We start from the raw sequence: 5,567 nt of genomic DNA, 5'->3' as shown, positions 1-5,567 counted from the left end.
GCAGACGGCCGGGTTGGAGGGCATAGGAGGGGGATGGGTGGTGGTGCAGTCAGGATCGCCTGGCTGGTGTAAATCACCCGACCAAGAGCAGCTTTTTTTTTTTTTTTTTTTTTTTTTTTTTTTTTTGTGGGGAGTGGGAGAAGTTTATTTTAGTTGGAAGCAAGCCCGGCGTGGTGCTGGCGCAGCTCTTTAATCCCAGCACTCTGGGAGGTAGATTTGGGAGAATCGCCGTGAGTTCGAGGCCACCCTGAGCTAGCGTGAGACCCTACCTCGGGGAGAGGGGGGGCGCAGGGAAGGCTCCATGATGGCAGCGGGAAACGATGGCATGAGCACAGAGAGGGTGGACATCACCCCCTGGCCAACATAAGTTGGACAATAGCAACAGGAGGCTGTAACACTGGCAAGGGGAAACTGGCTATAATATGCATAAGCCCACCCCCCAAAATACACTGCCTCCAGGAGGCGTTAAGTCCCAAATCTCCATCAGCTGAGAACCTAGCATTCAGAACACCCAAGTTTATCGAGGACCCCTCAGCCACTACAGATGGGGTGGGGAAGTGGAGGAGGATAGAGAAGTGGGGTGACCCTCAGCCCTAATGTCTGAACACCTGTGGCACCTGTCTGGTGTTGGTGGTCCTGGGAATTCCAATTAGGCTTGACCTTAACACAGTCCCCCGTGGGTTCTCGAACCAAGGTTGGAGTTCTTCCCAGGGACCAGGACAAGTCTGTGGCCTTCGGAATGGGAGACCCCTGCTCCCACTGCTCAGTTCACCTGCTCCCCTACCTCAGCAAAGGTTCCCATTCCTTGGCCCATTCTTAGGCCCATTCCTTTCTCCACCCATAGGCCCTGAAGCCGGAGTCTGGACAAGGCTTTAGGTCAAGTGTCTTTTTTTTTTTTTGTTTCCCCAGGCAGCTGTACTGTGAGGTGGCACGGGTATGAAGTAGGGATGGTCGGAGTTCTAGTTCAACTGGGGACTGGCAGATTAAGGCCTGCCTCAGATCCAAGGGCTGAGGACCTGGGTGGAGCTGGGTTCCTTGGCTACTGGCCCCACTGTCCAGGAGCAGACTGTCTCTCACTATTATGCATGCTAGAGAGCTATGGGTGACATTCTAGGTGGGTAAAATATACCACCCTCCACCCTCTTTTATGGCTCCTGAGAGCAAACTGGCTCCCTGCCCCCAGCCATCAGCCTTTTCCACTGAGCTCTGTCTGCACCCAGGCATTTGCCATCTGAGGTGTCCAGCAAGGTGTGGAAGTCTATACAGAGGTTGCATCCAGACGGGACCTCTTCCTAGGGACCCTGGTAGGAGAAGTGAGGGTTTCAAGCCCTGTTTCTCAAGCTGAGCATTCCTGCCCCATAGGGAACGGCCTCTGAATTTCCAGTCTTAACCAGCCACAGTTGCTGTGGGTCCAAAGCAGGGCCCCAGGAGAGTTAATAATCCACTCTGAAGAGGAAATGATACAAGTCAGAGGAGAGAAAAACCCCTGCGGCAAAGCCTTGGTTAGCAGCCAGAATCCAACCCCTGTCTGCTCCTGGAGAAATTAGTGACCCTGTCTTCCCCTTGAGACACTCCTTTGGAGTGGGCGGAGCAGCGGGGGAGCTGGCTGTAGGCGGCGCCCTGAAGGGTGGGCTCCTCTGGCTCTTCTGAGCAAGTGTTGGCTGTGACCCACGGGGGACACCTTCCTCTGGAGGCTTCAGGTCCAGTGGCTTATTCACAGGCTGCTGTGACAAGAAAGGGTGTAACAGTCCTTCCCACACTGAGAAAACGTTTTGTTTTTACCCCAAATGCTTAAATCTTGCCTCCCCACGTTCATTCTTTTTGGGTCCAAGGAGGAGCCAGCAGGGTGTGTCGGCTCAGCACTGGGGAAGCTGGGATTGCTGCAAGTCCAAGGCCAGCCTGGGCTACACAGTGAGACTCTATCTAAACAACAACAAAATAGTTGTTACTGGAGAGATGTTAGGTGGAGACATGGCTTAGCGGTTAAGCGTTTGCCTGTGAAGCCTAAGGACCCCAGTTCGAGGCTCAATTCTCCAAGACCCACGTTAGTCAGATGCACAAGGGGGCGCACGCCTCTGGAGTTTGTTTGCAGTGGCTGGAGGTCCTGGCATTCTCTCTCTCTCTCTCTCACTTTCAAATAAATAAAAATTAAAAAGAAGTCGTTATTGTTCAGTGGCTAAGCATGAGGGATTTGGGAAGCCTGAGCTCCAGCCCCAGTCCCATGAGGGAGCAGAGCTGGAGAATCACTGGAGTTTGTGGGAAGAATTGGCAAGTTCAAGGATCAGTAAGAGACTTGGCTCAAATAAGAACAGACTGTGCCAGCACTCGGGAGGCAGAGGTAGGAGGATCGCTGTGAGTTTGAGGCCAGTCTGAGACTCCATAGTGAATTCCAGGTCAGCCTGGGCCGGAGTGAGACCCTACCTCGAAAAAAAAAAAAGAACAGACTGAAGAGCAATGGAGTGGGACACCCAAATGTTCCAGTCCAGCCACCACAGGCAAGTTCACACTGCCTCAGGTGAGCACAAGGGGCACCCCATGGGCACATACATGTGCATACACCCACACCCAACACACCACATTACACACACATACAAGCAAAAAAAAAAAAAAAAAAAAAAAAAAAAGTTGGTCCGGGAGCCAGAGGAGAGCTGATTTTTTTTTCTTTTGTTCTTTTTTTTAAAATATGTATTTGTTTGAGAGAGAGTGCCAGGGCCTCCAGCCACTGCAAATGAACTCCAGACACATGCGCCACCTTGTGCATCTGGCTTTTAGGTAGGCACTGGGGAATCAAACCTAGGTTCTTAGGCTTTGCAGGCATGCTCCTTAACCACTAAGCCATCTCTCTAGCCCTTTTAGTGGGGGAGAGAATGGGCATGCCAGGGCTCCACTGCAAAGGAACTCCAGACACTTGCGCCCCCTTGTGCATCTGGCTAACGTGGGGCCTGGGGAACTGAACCTGGGTCCTTTGGATTTTCAGGCTATTGCCTTAACTGCTATGCCATCCTCCAGCCCTTTATTTTTTAATTTTGCTTTTGAGGTAAGGTCTCACTCTAGCCCAGGTTGACTTTGGATTCCCTGTATAGTCTCAAACAGGCATGCACCACCATGCTTGGTTTAATTTGGCTCTTTTTTTTTTTTTTTTTTTTAAGGTAGTGTCTCACTCTCTGGCTCAGGCCAACCTGGAATTCACTCTGTAGTCTCAGGGTGGCCTTGAACTACGGTGATCCTCCTACCTCTGCCTCCCGAGTGCTAGGATTAAAGGCATGCGCCACCACGCCTGGCCCTTAATTTGGCTTTTTTTTAAACTTTAAAAAATTTTTTGTTTATTTTTATTTGAGACAGACAGAGAGGAGGAGAGAGAGAGAGAATGGGTGCGCCAGGGCTTCCAGCCACTGCAAACGAACTCCAGATGCATGTACCCCTTGTGCATCTGGCTAACATGGGTGCTGGGAAATCGAGCCTTGAACTGGGGTCCTTAGGCTTCTCAGGCAAGCACTTAACCGCTAATCTCTCCAGCCCTAATTTGGCTCTTTTTTTTTTTTTTTTTTTTTCCGAGGTAGGGTCTCACACTAGCCCAGGCTGACCTAGAATTCACTCTGTCGTCTCAGGGTGGCCTTGAACTCATGGTGATAATCCTACCTCTGCCTCCCGAGTGCTGAGATTAAAGGTGTGCGCCACCATGCCCGGCTAATGTGGCTCTTTTAAAAACCTTTTTTGAGCAAGAGAATGAGAGAAAGAGAATTGGAGTTTCAGGTCCTCAGCCACTGTAACCAAACTCCAGGCACTTGGGCCACCTGGTGGGTATGTGTGACCTTGCGCTTCCCTCACCTTTGTGTGTCTGGCTTATGTGGGATCTGGAGTCAAGCATGGGTTCTTAGGCTTTGCAGGCAAGCACTTTAACCAATAAGCAATCTTTCCGGCCCTAATTTGGCTCTTTTAATTAGCTTAGTGAGGATGGGTGGCCACTAATATGTTTGGGATGTCATGGCACTAGCTCTGAACCTAACTTCCATGACATTTCCCTGAACATCAGTCTTTAGCAGCTCTCATAGGCTTCAATCCCCATCCTCCACTCCTCCCTACTCCATCCCACTCCCCTTCCCCAGCACGTCCCACTCGCTGGCCTCTGCTCATGCCAGCCCTCTACGTGGAGCATCCTGCCACCCCCACCCCCTAGTCATCCAGCCAAAATGAGCTCTAGGAAGCCAGGATTGAACATTGCTCCTCCTCAGCCAGCTGGGGCTTCCTCCTCTCACACCCTATGCCCATGTCCCTTCCGGTATTCTCTCTGCATCATGTTTCTTGTCCGAATTCACCAGGAGACTTAAGCTTAGTTGGGGATTACATTATCTCTCCAGTGCTTAACGCATGCCTGATGCACAGCAGATGTTTAGTAGGAGTTCATACAAGGGCTGAAGGAAGCCCCATAGAGAGAGCTCAGGGACCACTCAGCTCCCTTCCCCGGGCCAGGGGAGGCTGGGTATATGGTCACCCAAGCACAGCACTCTCCTTTCTTCCTTTCTTTTCTTTCTTTCTTTCTTTCTTTCTTTCTTTCTTTCTTTCTTTCTTTCTTTCTTTCTTTTTCTTCCTTTTGGTTTTTCGAGGCAGGGTCTTGCTCTGGCCCAGGCTGACCTGGAATTCACTATGTAGTCTTAGGCTGGCCTTGAACTCACCATGCCCAGCTCTACTTTCTTCTCTGCCAACCCTGTCTTCCTCCTGGAGCTGTGTGTTCACTGCACCTAGGTCGGGGCAAAGAACCTGTCTGTCTCTCCTCTGTCTCCATTTATACCTCCTGTGAGCCAGAAGATCCTTAAGACTATGGGCCTGGACTGGAGAGATGGCTCAGCAGTTAAGGTGCTTTCCTGCAAAGCCTAATGACCCAGGTTTGATTCCCCAGTATCCACATAAAGCCAGATGCACAAGGTGGTGCATGCATCTGGAAGTCATTTGCAGTGTCTAGAGGCCCAAACATGCCCATTCTCTCTCTCTCTCTCCTTGTAAATAAATAAAAATATTAAAAAGGACGATGAAGTGAGGCTGGAGAGATGGCTTAGCCATTAAGGTGCTTGTCTGCAAAGCCAAAGGACCCAGGTTCAATTCCCCAGGACCCATGTAAGCCCAATGCACAAGGTGGCTTGTGTGTTTGGAGTTTATTTGCAGTGGCTAGAGGTCCTGGCATGCCCATTCCCTCCCTCTCTTTGTCTCTGTCTCTGTCTCTGTCTCTGTCTTTCTCTCTCTCTCTCTGTGTCTGTCCCTTTCAGCTTGAAAAACATAACTAAAATATTGTTTAAAAATAAGTATATTTTGGGCTGGAGAGATGGCTTAGCAGTTAAGCGCTTGCCTGTGAAGCCTAAGGACCCCGGTTCGAGGCTCGGTTCCCCAGGTCCCAAGTTAGCCAGATGCACAAGGGGGCGCACGCGTCTGGAGTTCGTTTGCAGAGGCTGGAAGCCCTGGCGCGCCCATTCTCTCTCTCTATCTGTCTTTCTCTCTGTGTCTGTCGCTCTCAAATAAATAAATAAATAAAATAATTTTAAAAAATAAGTATATTTTAAAATTGCATTAAATTT

The sequence above is a fragment of the Jaculus jaculus genome, chromosome 9 (genome assembly GCF_020740685.1).
Source record: "Jaculus jaculus isolate mJacJac1 chromosome 9, mJacJac1.mat.Y.cur, whole genome shotgun sequence".
NCBI lineage: Eukaryota > Metazoa > Chordata > Mammalia > Rodentia > Dipodidae > Jaculus > Jaculus jaculus.
The sequence above is the reverse complement of the archived record's forward strand: the minus strand, read 5'-3'. Positions refer to the sequence as shown.